The sequence below is a fragment of the Pongo abelii genome, chromosome 20, assembly GCF_028885655.2.
Source record: "Pongo abelii isolate AG06213 chromosome 20, NHGRI_mPonAbe1-v2.0_pri, whole genome shotgun sequence".
NCBI classification, from domain to species: domain Eukaryota; kingdom Metazoa; phylum Chordata; class Mammalia; order Primates; family Hominidae; genus Pongo; species Pongo abelii.
Genome location: NC_072005.2, coordinates 20,447,612 through 20,463,972, shown reverse-complemented (window position 1 = coordinate 20,463,972; position 16,361 = coordinate 20,447,612). Strand labels below are relative to the sequence as shown.

The 16,361-nt window shown below is 39.4% G+C and overlaps 2 pseudogenes; one reads left to right on the top strand and one right to left on the bottom strand.

Moving 5' to 3' along the window:
- LOC100461389 (zinc finger protein 737-like) overlaps positions 1 to 5,492 on the top strand; it is a 197,315-nt pseudogene extending 191,823 nt beyond the window's left edge.
- On the bottom strand, positions 1,599 to 2,511 carry LOC100455065 (PRELI domain-containing protein 1, mitochondrial-like; annotated as a pseudogene).
- Positions 5,493 to 16,361: the final 10,869 nt, after the last annotated feature.

Below are 16,361 nucleotides of genomic sequence, written 5' to 3'. Positions count from 1 at the left end.
TCTGCTTTTTGAAATCTGAGTGATATTCCAGTATTTTTATACCTACTGAATGATTTGGTGACAGAAATTTGCATTGCTTTTACCTACTGGATTTCAGTAACAGTGCTACAATGGTTATGTGAAAGTTAATATAATATATGTGCTGCATCCTGTTTTATTAGTCTACTTTTTCACCTTTATACTCAAACCTAATTGTTTTAATTCTGTACCTTTTTGACATGCTTGAAATCAGAAATGGTAATGTCTCCAACATTGTTCCTTTTTTTAAAGATGGCTGGTGCTTTATTGTCTCTTTAGATTCCATATACTTTTGGATTTGCTGTTTTTATTTCTTCAAAAATGCAATGAGACATTTGAAAAAGATTGCATTAAATCTGTAGATTAAATTGAGCGGTATAGACATCTTCACAACATTAATTATTTCTTTTTTAATTGTTTGTTTTTGAGATGGAGTTAAATTTACCTGCCTCAGCCTCCCAAAGTGCTAGGATTACAGGTGTGAGTCACCACACCCAGACCAGTTTTTTGAACAAGTGCATGCTCAAGAGTGTCTTGGATCATTTCTATATATTTGTAAATTTATCAATTATTTATATTATTATTTTATATTCTAATTCCATTTCTGTTATAGAAAGTAATCTATACAATTTCAGTTTCAAAAAATGTGTTAAGACTTTGTTTTTGGCCTAACAGGTGATCTATAAAGAAGAATGTTGTATGAGCTATTGAGAAGGCTGTGTATCCTGATGTTGTTGAGGAGTGTTCTCTATACCTTCATCAGAAATAATTGTTTTTAGGCCAGGCGCAGTGGCTCACACCTGTAATCCCAGCACTTTGGGAGGCCAAGGTGGGTGGATCACCTGAGGTTGGGAGTTCGAGACCAGCCTGACTAACAAGGAGAAACCTCATCTCTACTAAAAATACAAAATTAGCTGGGCGTGGTGGTGCGTGCCTGTAATCCCAGCTTCTCGGGAGGCTGAGGCAGGAGAATTGCTTAAACCCGGGAGGCGGAGGTTACGGTGAGCCGAGATCGTGCCATTGCACTCCAGCCTAGGCAACAAGAGCAAAACTCCGTCTCAAAAAAAAAAAAAAGAAATAATTGTTTTTTACTGCCTTCTAGTCCTCTCTTCCCTTACTAATATTCTGTCTTGTTTTATTATTATTACAGAAAGTGGGGTATTGAAATATCCTACTATAATTATATTGTTCTCTTTGTGTTTATTCAATTTTGCTAGTATTTGGTTTAAATATTTGAAACACTAATTTGAGACACACACACACACAAATACACACATGTATAAACAGATTTGTTATAGGTTTCCAGTGGATGAATCCATATATTGTTTAATGTCCTTCTTTGTCTTTTTGAAGTTTTTACTTAAAGTAGATTTTATAAAATATGACAGTTTTTGACTTAAGATGTAGCTTATGTAAGATTATTTTGACCTCTTCTGCTCTCATTTTATTAACATTCACATGAAATTTCTACTTTTGTCTTGCAACTTTCAGTCTTTTCTTGTCATTAGATCTCAACTGACTCTTGTAAAAAGGCAAGTTGAATCTTGATTTTTAAATTTTTTTTTTTTTTTGACAGGGCTGGAAGTTGATTTTTAATGATAAAGTACAATCGAGGGAGGGCAGAGGGGCTAAGCCTAGCTGTCTGGGGTGCTGTGGTGGTGATGGGCTGGCTACACACACTGTTGCTACTGCTGCTGCTTCTTGGTGGCCGCCTTGCTGGCGAGGTCCTTGGCCTTCTCTGTAGCTGCCAGTGCCGTCTCCTTTGCCTTCTGCTTGGCTTCCTTGGCTGTCTCAACAAGTGTTTTGGAAGGGGCCTCGCCTTGCAGCTTCGCCAAGATATATTCAAAACCCTTCATAGTCTTGGTCACGTTGCTTTTGAACCGGGCAAGACCAAATTCCTGGACAGCTCTGGAGACATCAAATAAGCTAGAGGAGACCCAGGCTTCCCGGCGGATTTCGGTCCAGCCACTGTTGTCGCACAGTAAACACATCGTTCCTCCACCACCATCAGCCGGGCGTGGTTGATGTTCCAGGGGAAGGTAGTCATAGTCTGATTCTGTGGGTCCACAATAGAGTCCTCTAGGATGTACACAGAGTGAGCAACATTGGCAGGAAATAGTCGCTCGGCCCAGCGGGGCATCCTGTTGGTCTTGGTCAGGAGTCGCTGGGACAGCAGTTTCTGGTCAGGGGTCACCTCCCGGTGTACTATGTCTTCCGTCAAGACATGTTTGCTATAGGGATTCGGGTACCGCTGCCAGAAGGCGGCGAACACTTGGTCCCAGGAACTCCAGAGCAAGCTCTGGCCCAGGAAATACTTCACCATCGTCCAGGCCGGAGCGGGCTCAGCACCCGCGCAGCATCAGGGGTGCGGAGCCTGGGAGGCACGCGGGGGCCGGGCCGGGGCTGGGCGCACACCCGCCGCCAGGCTCGTAGCTCAGTCACCACCACACCGCGCCCAAGCAGCTGCCGCCGCCGACGCCATGAGTTGTCCGGCCGCGCTGATTTAAAATTTTTTTTTTTTTTTCTGAGACGGAGTCTCACACTGTCACCCAGGCTGGAGTGCAGTGGCATGATCTCCACTCACTGCAAGCTCCGCCTCCCAGGTTCACGCCATTCTCCTGCCTCAGCCTCCGGAGTAGCTGGGACTACAGGCGCCCATCACCACGCCCGGCTAATTTTTTTTTTTGTATATTTAATAGAGACGGGGTTTCACCGTGTTAGCCAGGATGGTCTCAATCTCCTGACCTTGTGATCCACCCGCCTCGGCCTCCCAAAGTGCTGGGATTACAGGCGTCAGCCACTGCGCCCGGCCTGATTTTTAAAATTTTTTAACAAACCTTTTTATGGAAAGTATGTCTCTTGATTGGAAAGATAATTATATATATATATATATATATATATTTATTTAAATAGTTTTCTGAAAGAGAAAAACTTACTGTTATTTTATTAATTGTTTTATTTGATTCTTGTATTTTTGTGTCTCATTTTCTTTTTTATGTTTTTTTGATTTTTGTATTGACAGGCTTTCAGTTTTTTTCTTATTTTCTTTTGTGTATCTATACGGGTATTTTCTTAGTAGTACCTTGGGAGATTACCTAAAACCTCTAAAAGATCCAACAATTTATTTTAATGTGGTTAAAAAGTTAAATTCAGCTACATACAAAAATTCCTCATTATTACATCTGCCTTCAATTTTGTAATTTACTAATTATATTTTTATGTTGTATATTCATTAACAGATGTTTATAATTTCTATACTTTTATCTTTTAAAGTTTAGAGAATAATTAAAAATGTTTTCTGTACCAATGTGATAATGTTAAGTAAGAAATTCCATTTTTATGTATGTGTGTATCTTTCCCAGAAAGTTATGTATTTTCATATGATTATGTATTGTTTTCTTGCATTATGTTATTTTCTGTGGAAGAAACTCCTTTCAGCATCCTTGATATGTAGGGCATATGCAGTGCCAATATGCTTTCTCAGGATTTGGTTATTGTGGAAGGTCTTCTTTTTATTTGGTAGTACAATTTTTCTTATGGTATATTCCCACTTGACAGCTTCTTTTTAAAAAATTATAATTTTAACAATATCACAGTTGCCTTCTGATACTGCAAAATTTTTTTGATAAATTCCCTGGTTATCTCATGAGACTATGCTTATAAATGACTATCATTTTTATCTTGCAGCTCCCAATATTCTGTTCTTATCTGTGATTTTTAATATTTTGCTTATATATGTGTTTGTTATAAATGTATGTTTGAGTGTAGCCTACTTTGTTCAGCTTCTTCATATTTACCTCATTTTTCTTACTTTTAAGAAAATTTTCAGTTATTTTTTACATCCACAATTTTTGTTTTCTGCTATTTTAATATTTTTTGTTGTTATCCTCATTTTTCTGAACTTCAGTATTTGTCTGTGTTCCTGTTTCACTTCCTGAATATTATCCAATTTATTTTATAATTTTTTCGATGGGGCCATGTTGCCATTATTTTGTATACATTGTAGTCGGTGATTGAGATTTGACATTAACAAAAAGCTACCTGTTACAATCTTCATAATATAGCTCTGTCCTGACATAGTATGAAATCAATTGTCTTGGCTAGAGATTCTGGGAATTTCTCAAACCTGTTTTTAGGATGTGTCTTATCTAAAATTCTATGTTTACTGTTTAGTTTAATCGGCTTATTCATATTTCTTCTTAATAATCAGTAATCACTTGCTACACCCATTTCCTGTTTGGGGTACTGCAGTTTCTGCTTTCTTAATACTTACCTTTAGACTCAGCAGACTCAAACTGTCATTCCAACATATATCACTATTTCTCTCAGCATTTTATGTCATGGGAGACATTAACCAGTGTCTGAAAAAGCCCCTAGAAGCCAGATATAAAGATGTATGTGCCAATATTTTTCTTGTTTTTTAAAAAAGAAACCAGGAGTTGGCAATTTACATTTGTGTGTGTGTATGAGACAGAGTCTCACTCTGTTACATAGGCTGGAGTACAGTGGCATGATCTTGGCTAACAACAATCTCTACCTCCACAGTTTAAGCAATTCTCCTGCTCAGCCTCCCAAGTAGCTGGATTACAGTTACCTGTTACCACGCCTGGCTAATTTCTTGTATTTTTAGTAGAGATGGGGTTTCACCATCTTGGCCAGGCTGGTCTTGAACACTTGACCTCATGATTCACCTGCCTTGGCCTCCCATAATGCTGAGATTACAGGCATAAGCCATTGTGCCCCACCGGCAATTTACTTTTAAAGGCACAATGTTATACTGGAGAGAAGGAAGAGCTGTGTTGGATATAAGTAACAGAGTTTTCTTTTTCTTCTACGTGGCTCTTTGCATTATACTCACCTGGGGCCCTTCACACACTTAACTCATTTATAAACTTTTTACAAATGTATGTTGGTCAGTATGTTTTTGTTACATTTATATGTCCAGGAACAAATTACAGCTTGTGGTATTTTGCTATGTCATCTTTCTTATGTCGTTTGTATAGTTTTATAGGTTAGATTTGTAAAGTATATATTTCTGAGTCTAGTAACTGAAGTAATGCATTTTTATTGTTTCTTTCAGTTATGTGTTCTCATTTTGCTGAAGACCTTTGGCCAGAGCAGAATATAAAAGATTCTTTCCAAAAAGTGATACCAAGAAGATATGAAAAATGTAGACATGACAATTTATGGTAAAAAAAAAAAAAGGCTGTGAAAGTGTGGATGAGTGTAAGCTACACAAAAGGGTTTATAATGGACTTAAACAATGTTTAACCACTATCCAGAGTGAAATATTTCAATGTGATGAATATGTGAAAGTCTTTCATAAATTTTCAAACACAAACAGACATAAGATATACTGGAAAAAAAAAACTTTCAAAAGTGTAGAATGTGGCAAAGCTTTCAACCAGTCCTCAACCCCTACTACACATAAGAAAATTCATACTGGAGAGAAACCCTACAAATGTCAGGAATGAGGCAGAGCTTTTAACTGTTCCTCAAACCTTACTAAACATAAGAGAGCTCATACTGGAGAGAAATCCTTCACAAGTGAGAAGAATGTGGCAAAGCCTTTACTGCATTCTCAACTCTAAGTGAACATAAGATAATTCACACAGGAGAGAAACCTTACAAATGTGAAGAATGTGGCAAAGCTTTTAACTGGTCCTCAGCCCTGAATAAACATAAGAGAATTCATATTAGACAGAAACCCTACATAGTGAAGAATGTGGCAAATCTTTTAAATGTTCCTCAACCCTAAATAAGCATAATTCATACTGGAGAGAAACCGTATGAATGTGATGAATGTGGGAAAGCCTTTAATCAGCCCTGGACTCTGAGTAAATATGAGAATTTATATGGAACATAAACCCTACAAATATTAAGAATGTGACAAAGCTTTTTAAGGAAGTTCTCAACCCTTATTACACATAATTCATACTGGACAGAAACCCTACAAGTGTGAAGAATGTGGCAAAACCTATAACAAGTTCTCAATTCTTTTTTTTGTTTGTTTTGTTTTTGTTTTGAGATGAATTTTACTCTTGTCACCCAGACTGGAGTGCAATGGCATGATCTCAGCTCACTGCAACCTCTGCCTCCTGGATTCAAGCCATTATCCTGCCTCAGCCTCCTGATTAGCTGGGATTACAGATGCCAACCACCACACCTGGCTAATTTTTGTATTTTTAGTAGAGATGGGGTTTCACCATGTTTGCCAGCTGGTCTCAAACTCCTGACCTCAGGTGATCCACCTGCCTTGGCCTCATAAAGTGCTTGGATTACAGGCATGAGCCACCATTCCTGGCTACAAATTCTCAATTCTTACGAGACATGGCAATAATTCATGCTGCAGAGGAACTCTACAAATGTGAAAGATGTGACACCTCCAACTTTTCTTTTCTTTTTTTTTTTTTTGAGACAGGGATTACAATCATGAGCCACTGCACCTGGCCAAATTTTCTATACATAAAAATAAAAAATATATATATACTAGTGTGAAATGACAGAAATGTATAAAATGTGACAAAGCCTTTATATGGTTGCCACACTTATTGTAGGTAAGATAATTCATACTGGCAAAACTACAAGCGTGTAGAATGTGGCACAACTTTTAATCAGTGCTTACACTTTATTTCACAGGAAAGCTATTATCCTTGAGAAAAATTGTACAAATATAAAGAATATGGAAAAGCCATTAATGCCCACTCACATCTTACTCAACAGAAGAAGGTTCATAGTTAACAAAAGCATTAAAAGTGCAATTACTGTCAAAAAATCTTTCAGAAAATATAAGCCTTTAAAGTGAAGAAGAATGTTTATTCTGAAGACAAGCATTACAAATATAAAGGGGGTTGTAGTGCCTTACTTGTATCACAGATCTTATTGCACACATTTTGTACTACAGGAAAACCCTGAAGCAGTTGCTTAAGCTTTGTTCAACATTGGAATTTATACTGGAGAAGAGTCATGCAACTACAATGAATTTAAAAACACTTATTTTTCAAAAACCACAGCTTAGGAAACACCAGAGAGTTTATACTAAAATATATTTTTGCAGATGGGGTAAATATGAAAAACTATTTAGTTCAAAATTGATTTCACGTAAATATCAGGGAATTTACAGTAGAATAACTAAAGCACTGATACTTCAGACACTACACTAAATCAGTGTTGAATATTTACTAATCCACAACTAAAGCTGTAAAATAAATTATCTGTATATAACTTTAAAAGGAGTAGATTTTTTGATGCATCGTAATTACATTGAAAGTATACTTATTTCCTTGAAAAAAATTTTTGAAAAGTGAATAATGATGTAATACAGCTTTCAAATTACTTTATGCTGTTATTTTATTCCCATTGTATTCACATGCAAAAGCATGTGATCAATTGTTTCTGCATCAGAGATACTAGAGATTGTTTTTTATTAGTTGGGCATTATTTTTTACCTTTTCTTTCTTTTTTTTTTTTGAGACAGAGTCTCTCTCTGTCACCCAGGTAGAGTACAGTGGCGCGATCTCAGCTCACTGCAAGCTTTGCCTCCCGGGTTCATGCCATTCTCCTGCCTCAGCCTCCCAAGTAGCTGGGACTACAGGCGCCTGCCACCACGCCTGGCTAATTTTTTGTATTTTTTAGTAGAGACGGGGTTTCACTGTGTTAGCCAGGATAGTCTCGATCTCCTGACCTCATGATCCACCCACCTCAGCCTCCCAAGGTGCTCGGATTACAGGCGTGAGCCACCGCGCCCGGCCTATTTTTGACCTTTTCTATAAAATAGTAAGGACATCAAAATGTAAGATGCATGATGAAAATGTCAGCGGAGAGGCTCTTTTTAGTTATATTAAGTAATGTATAAGGTGGGGGTTCATGTTCTCATTTGTATAATCCTAGCCTATGACTTAATGTTGATGCTTTACTTTGTCTTTTGGATGGCCTAACCTACATTAACATGTATGCAGGCAGAACATTTTAAAACTTTTTTTCAAAAATCATAATGAACTACTTTATTAATGAACAAATAAAGATAAAAAATAAGGTGGGGTTCAGAGTAATACTTTTCTACATTATAGTGAGAAAAATTATTAATTATAGCTAAAAGTATTAAAATAAATAAGTATATTATTTTACTAATTGTACTTTTATGTAATATCAATTCTCCTACCTCAGCCTCCCGAGTGGCTGGGGCTACAGGCACGCACCATCATGCTTGGCTAATTTTTGTATTTTTAGCAGAGTCGGGGTTTCACCATGTTGGCCAGAATGGTCTTGTTCTCTTGACCTTGTGATCCACCCACCTCAGCCTCCCAAAGTGCTGGGATTACAGGCGTGAGCCACCACACCTGGCTGAACATATAGACTTTTAGTTTTAATATACATAGAGTTAAATATACATATATTACTCTGACGATAAACCTTAGGTGTAAGAAAATTATGAAGTGAGTGTGTATGCGTGAGTATGAGCTTGCATATATTTTCAGAAGAAACGAGCAATTATTGGAACAAATTATTTTAATAGAGTGACTAATAGAAAACTAAACACCTTGAAAATGCTGAAAGCAAATCTATACTTTCTGCTTTGTATTGAATTTATTAATGTAAAATTTTATGGCTTATAGTTTGGATTCTCCCCAGAATCTGCCTGTTAAGGCACAGGCAACTTTGTCTCTGGATATAACACTCTTGAGTACAACAATAAAAGCCCTCTTCAAACAGAAAACAAATAATCATTTTTAACACATTTTAATGAAAAAAAAATTTTTTTTAGACCGAATCTTGCTCTGTTGCTCAGGCCGGAGTGCAGTGGTGCCATCTTGGCTCACTGCAACCTCCGCCTCCCTGGTTCACGCCATTCTCCTGCCTCAGCCTCCCAAGTAGCTGGGACTACAGGCACCCGCCACCACACCCGGCTAATTTTTTGTATTTTTAGTAGAGACAGGGTTTCACCGCGTGAGACAGGATGGTCTCGATTTCCTGATCTCGTGATCCACCAGCCTCAGTGTCCCAAAGTGCTGGGATTACAGGCCTGAGCCACCATGCCTGGCCATTTCAGTGAAAATTTAACTACAATTGAATAATTGGATATATTTTTATTGTTCTATGTGTGTGTGAATCTACAACATGGTACATAAAGGAAAAATAATTTAAGTCAGAAAAAATGTTAGTTAATATTTGTAATGAATAAAACTGGAAAGTAGTCAATTATTATTTGCAGATGATATCTTTGTTTATGTAGATAACAAAAGCAGCAGAAAGCCTTTTTTAAAAGTTTATTCATGGGGTTAGGCAACATTTTAAGATAATATCCTGGATTCCCAGTCTGTTGCATACCTGCTGTGTAATACTTTCCTCTTGAGTGTAAAAAAAAAATGTGTAACTGTGGTGGGAAGTCACTTATGAAATTTGGTTATTCATATGTAGACTTTGTGTTTTTCAAAATGGAGATTATCTTGATTGTGCTAAACTTAATCAGAGGTGCTTTTAAGAGAAAGAGACACATCATAGAAAAACACCCCTGCTGGCCTGAAAGTAAGTGACTTCTAGGTGGGCCATGTTGTAAGCTGCTTATGGTGGCCACATGGCAGGAAACATATTTGTGTATTATCATCATTCCTGCCTCCGGCATGTTGCTTCCAGTAGGATGATAGCTTCTTTTTGAATCACGTGACAAAAGTAACAATTAGAGAAAACAAATGAAATGAGATAAAATTAATCAAAACTACATATTTTCAATGGCTTGGCATAATTGCCATGCTTTTGGAAATGGCCAGATTTACTAACAAGAAATGAAGAAAAGATTTTGGCTTTGCTCAATGATTGTTTTTGACCTATTGAAATCTAAAATCCTGGCTAAAGTATTGAAAGGGAGTATTTTATAGGTGGCTTCATAGGGTTTCTAAGGCAATGAAGGAAGAATTTTGATAGGCAGGAAAATGCATGCTATATACACACATTGCTCTTCTTTGATTTGCTTTAACACTGAAAAATTGAAGATTGTAAATGTAGTCTCAATTTAGAGTAAATTAACAAATATTTGTTTTTAAAAAAATAAATGTATAAAATTAATGGATAACAGATGCCATTAGCTGCTAAAAAATAGTATGTCTAGGCCGGGCGCAGTGGCTCAAGCCTGTAATCCCAGCACTTTGGGAGGCCGAGGTGGGCGAAGAGGTCAGGAGATTGAGGCCATCCTGGCTAACATGGTGAAACCCCGTCTCTACTAAAAATACAAAAAAAAAAATTAGCCGGTCATGGTAGCGGGCGCCTGTAATCCCAGCTACTCGGGAGGCTGAGGCAGGAGAATGGCGTGAACCCAGTAGGCGGAGCTTGCAGTGAGCCGAGATCGTGCCACTGCACTCCAGCCTGGGCGAGAGCGAGACTCCGCCTCAAAAAAAAAAAAAAATTGACTAAATTCATTAAGTTTCCAGCCATGCAAATAACAGCCTAATTAAATGAAGACCCTAATAGGTGCATGTGGAAAGCATTGCTGTGCAGTATGGTGCCTCCACTCAGTATTTTCTTCTGCCTCTTCACAGAGAAACCAATTTCCCCTGAGTGACTCAGGGTGCCTACTGGGAACTGAGAATGCTGTGTTCAGAGTGATTACTGAAAACATGGTTAATACACTTCTTCCATATGATAATAAAATGTTGTAAATCTTACTCTGCCTGAGAAAAGCTTTTAGTAAAAGATTACCTATAGTACTCAATTTGGGTTCACGGAAAATTTCAATATTCCAGATAATTCAGACACTTAAATGTCAATGAAATCCCATAAAACGTATTTGAATAAGATAAAGTCTTCTTAGCTAAGAATTTTATATTACGGTAAACTTTAAAAAAAAAATAGAAAACCAGTACTTTAAGCCAAATAACAATGTTTGATATGCGAGTAGCACCCAGACAAGTGCTCTTCATGATCATTGTTAAAGCAGCAATAGCACCACGTGCTTTCCTGGGACCCGCTGGCCTGTTTGCCACTGATATAAAGTGGAGAAGGCATTGAAATGGCAAAGGAGGGTAATAGAAATTGAATACTTATATGAAATACAATTTTAAATAAAAAATAGCATTTGATGTAGTACAACTATAGGTGAGATTAATAGTGTGATGTCATATTTTTACTTATATTGACAAAATAACTTCACAATATTCTTACTTAAAATAATATTCCTTTTCTGCTGTATATTTGCTAGCTTTTGATCAAATATAACAGAAGCACAATAGAAATCAACAAAATAAATCTTTATTTTACCACAAGCATTATTGATGCATATGCCTATACTTTTTTTTCAGTGTATTGATTATTGCTGTGAAGTGGCTGTCCTGACAGAAAACTGCTATTCTCAGCTGTACTTACATTGACTAATAGTGAATGGAAGTGAAGTGAATAAAAGGCAAATGTATCTTCTCTGTATCTTTTTTCATCCATTGGCTGAAGGACAGGAGGATGCAGAAGGTGGAAGAAAATATAATTCCTGAATGATTATGAAGAAACTCTCTTAACCAGACAAAAAACCCATAGGGGATTTTTTTCATGATCGTACTCTCTGCTTCTATGAGTTTAATTTTTTTTTACACATTACATAGAAATAGGATTATGTGGCCAGGCTCAGTGGCTCACACCTGTAATCTCAGCACTTTATTATGGTCATAATAAAAATGATACAGAAATATAAATAAAATACATCAGTGCGCAGTGGCTCAGGCCTGTAATCCCAGCACTTTGGGAGGCCAAGGCAGGCAGATCATGAGGTCAGGAGATCAAGAACATCCTGGCTAACATGGGAAACCCCGTCTCTACTAAAAATACAAAAAAAATTAGCTGGGCATGGTGGCGGGCGCCTGTAGTCCTATCTACTTGGGAGGCTGAAGCAAAAGAATGGCATGAACCCAGGAGGCGGAGCTTGCAGTGAGCCCAGATTGCACCACTGCACTCCAGCCTGGGTGACAGAGCAAGACTCTATCTCAAAAAAAAAAAAAAAAAAATTAGTAGTAGGGGCATCCACAGTTGCTGAGGCTTGAGTAAGTGATTTTATCCCCCAGTGTAAACAAAGCTGTTAGGAACTTTGAACCGGGTGGAGCCCACCACAGTTCAGCAAATCCGCTGTGGCCAAACTGCCAGATTTCTCCTCTCTGGGCAGGGCATCGCTGAAAAAAAGGGAGAAGCCCCAGCAAGGGATTCTAGATAAAACCCCATCTCCCTGAAACAGAGCACCTGGGGGAAGGAGTGGCTGTGGCCGCACCTTCACCAGACTTAAACATCCCTGCCTGACAGACCTGAAGAGTGCAGCCAACCTCCCAGCTCAGCGTTCAAGCTCTGCTAAGGGTCAGATGGCCTCCTCAAGTGGGTCCCTGATCCCCGTGTATCCTTACTGGGAGAAACCTCCCAACAGGGGCTGACAGACACCTCACACAGGAGAGCTCTGGCTGGCATCTGGCAGGTGCCCCTCTGGGATGAAGCTTCCAGAGGAAAGAACAGGCAGCAATCTTTGCTCTTCTGCAGGTTCTGCTGGTGATACCCAGGCAAACAGGGTCTGGAGTGGACCTCCAGCGAATTCCAGCAGACCTGCAGCAGAGGGGCCTTACTGTTAGAAAGAAAACTGACAAACAGAAAGGAATAGCACTTCCACTCAGAGACCCCATCCAAAGGTCACCAACATAAAGATCAAATGTAGATAAATCCACAAAGATGAGGAGAAACCAGCGCAAAAAGGCTGAAAATTCCAAAAACCACAGCACCTCTTCTCCTCCAAAAGATCACAACTCCTTGCCTGCATGGGAACAAAACTGGATAGAGAATGAGTTTGATGAATTGACAGAAGTAGGCTTCACAAGATGGGTAATAACAAACACCTCTGAGCTAAAGAAGCATGTTCTAACCCAATACAAAGAAGCTAAGAACCTTGAAAAAAGGCTAGACAAATTCCTTACTAGAATAACCAGTTTAGAGAAGAACATAAACGACCTGAAGGAGCTGAAAAACACAGCACAAGAACTTCGTGAAGCGTACACAAGTATCAATAGCTGAATTGATCAAGCAGAAGAAAGGATATCAGAAATTGAACATCAACTTAATAAGCTAAAGCAAGAAGACAAGATTAGAGAAAAAAGAATAAAAAGGAATGAACAGGCCTCCAAGAAATATGGGACTATGTGAAAAGACCATATCTATGTCTGACTGGTGTTCCTGAAAGTGATGGGGAGAATGGAGCCAAGTTGGAAAACACTCTTCAGGACACTATCCAGGAGAACTTTCCCAACCTAGCAAGACAGCCCAACATTCAAATTCAGGAAATATAGAGAACACCACAAAGATACTCCTGACGAAGAGCAACCCCAAGACACATAATTGTCAGATTCACCGAGGTTGAAATGAAGGAAAAAATGTTAAGGGCAGCCAGAGAGAAAGAATGGGTTACACACAAAGGGAAGCCCATCACACTAACAGTGGATCTCTTTGTAGAAACCCTATGAGCCAGAAGAGAATGAGGGCCAATATTCAAGATTCTTAAAGAAGAGGATTTCAACACAGAATTTTACATCCAGCCAAATTAAGTTTCATAAGAGAAGGAGAAATAAAATCCTTTACAGACAAGCAAATGCTGAGAGATTTTGTCACCACCAGGCCTGCCTTACAAGAACTCCTGAAGGAAGCACTGAACATGGAAAGGAACAACTGGCACCAGCCACAGCAAAAACATACCAAATTGTAAAGAACATCAACACTATGAAGAAACTGCATCAACTAACAGGCAAAATAACCAGCTAGCATCACAATGACAGGATCAAATTTACATATAACAATATTAACCTTCAAGGTAAATGGGCTAAATGCTCCAATTAAAAGACACAGACTGGCAAATTGGATAAAGGGTCAAGACCTATCAGTGTGCTGTATTAAGGGGATCCATCTCATATGCAAAAACACGCATAGGCTCAAAATAAAGAGATGGAGGAATATTTACCAAGACAATGGAAAGTTAAAAAAAAAAAAAAGCAGGAGTTGCAATCCTAATCTCTGATAAAACAGACTTTAAACCAACAAAGATTAAAAGAGACAAAGAAGGGCATTACATAACAGTAAAGGGATTGAGGCATCAAGAAGAACTAACTATCCTAAATATATATGGACCCAACATAGGAGTACCCAGATTCATAAAGCAAGTTCTTAGAGACCTACAAAGAGACTTAGACTCCTACACAATAATACTGTGAGACTTTAACACCCCACTGTCAATATTACACAGATCAATGAGATAGAAAATTAACAAGGATATTCAGGACTTGAACTCAGCTCTGGACCAAGTGGATCTAAAAGACATCTACAGAACTCTCCACCCTAAATCGACAGAATACACATTCTTCTCAGCACCTCCTCACACTCATTCTAAAATTGACCACATAATTGGAAGTAAAACACTGCTCAGCAAATGCGAAAGAATGGAAATCATAACAAACAGTCTCTCATGTCACAGTGCAATCAAATTACAACTCAAGATTAAGAAGCTCACCCAAAACTGCACAACTACATGGAAACTGAACAACCTGCTCCTGAACAACTACTGCGTAAATAATGAAATGAAGGCAGAAATAGAGATGTTCTTTGAAACCAATGAGAACAAAGACACAACATACCAGAATCTCTGGGACACATTTAAAGCACATTAAACCAGCCTCGGGCTGGTTTGCGCTGTCCAGTGGTTGCCCAGCACCCTCCCCAGCACAGGAAGTGTCTGTCCATAGCTAGGTCCCCCTGCCGGCTCATGCCACAGCCTCTCTAGGAGCCGCTGGAGGTGGAAATTTGTTGGCATTAACTTTGGGCTGGAGAGCTGTGGCCTGGGTTCCTCGATGCAGTTGGAACAAGATTTCTTTTATAAGGGGTTTGGATAACATTTCTCTTTGGTTTAGTAATATTCATTTGTCCTTCTGAATTTTCTTTAGCACCTTTTTTATCCTTTTACTAAAAGGATATTTTAATTTCCTTACATACCTTGCATATAAACTGTTTCTTTAATAGTTTTATATTCAGGAGGCCTGATTACTTTTAAATTCTACAATATTTCCTGAATACATTCTTTTTAAATAATTTTTTTATGACTGTTACAGACAATCCTTGACATGCCTCAACTTTCTGACTTCCTTTTATAGTATTTCTCTCCCTGATCTCACCCTCTGCATCTTTCTCTGATCTGTCTCTTCCAGTCTCTCTCTCACTCATTCTCACCCTCTATTTCTCTCTCTCTCTCTCTCTCTCTCTCTGTCATCCCCTCTTGCTTCTCTCCTCACTTAGTCTCTTGGTCTGGGTGGGATCCTCATGGCTGCAGTCCAGGCCCTGGGCCGCAGCCGGCCAAGAGACTCGGCAGATGCCTGCTGCAAGTTGCTGCAGGTTCTCCTCCTCTGCTCTCTTCCCAGCGCCAGTCCCCACCCTCTTCTTCCATGCAGAGCCAGGCTGGGGAGAGGGATCCACACCCCTCCTGGTGCAATTGGCTGCCTGGCTGGGTGGCACAGGCTCCTGGCCCTGGCGCACTCACACTCTTCTGCTCAGCTCCAACTTACAGGTGTCCATGGCCTGCCATCCTCTGAGGGTGGCAAGACATGCCTGAGTGGCATGGAAGGTTTGCAGCTTGATGGCCAGTGGCCTGAGTGGCTCTGTCTGCATGGCCAGGTGTGAGGAGGGCATTCTAGCCACCACTTTGCTGAGTGCCAGCAATCCACAACAATGTGGAGCTGTGCTTGTTGCTCTCTCTCTCTGACTTCTTCTCTCAGTTTCTCTTTCCTCTCTGCTGGTCTTTCCCTGCCTCTGCCAGCCACCTACGCTGCTGTTCTCCCCTCTCCTTTTCCTCCCCCTAGGGAGCAGCCAGCAGGAGTGGAGCTTAGCCTCTTTCTTCCCCAGAGAGGAGGGGAAAGGGAAGTTCTGACTATTTTTCCTACTGCCAGAGGAGTGTGTGAGGTTCAGTCTCCCCCTAATGGGAATTTTTCACTTTTTTGTAACCTCTAAGACATCCAGACTAAGGATGTCAGGATGCCACTCCCCCATGGCTTTTCTTCCCTTATTCCCAACTAAGGAATGCCTTACTGCCCCGAGGCTTCTCTTTCCTTGGTGTGTCCTAACCAAGGAATGCTTCACCGCCCTGCTGCTTTTCTTTTCTTAGTCTTCACTACCAAGGAAATAATTTACCAGCTCCTCTGGCATTTCCTTCCTTGGCTCATGCATGAGGTTGCCTAGTCCACATGGTATATGAGGGTCCTTTACTCCAGGTCACTGGCTGGTTTCTTCCTGCATTGCTGAGAGTCCAGGTTGATTTGTCACACCGAGTAGATCTTGATTCCTTACCCCTGAGGCTG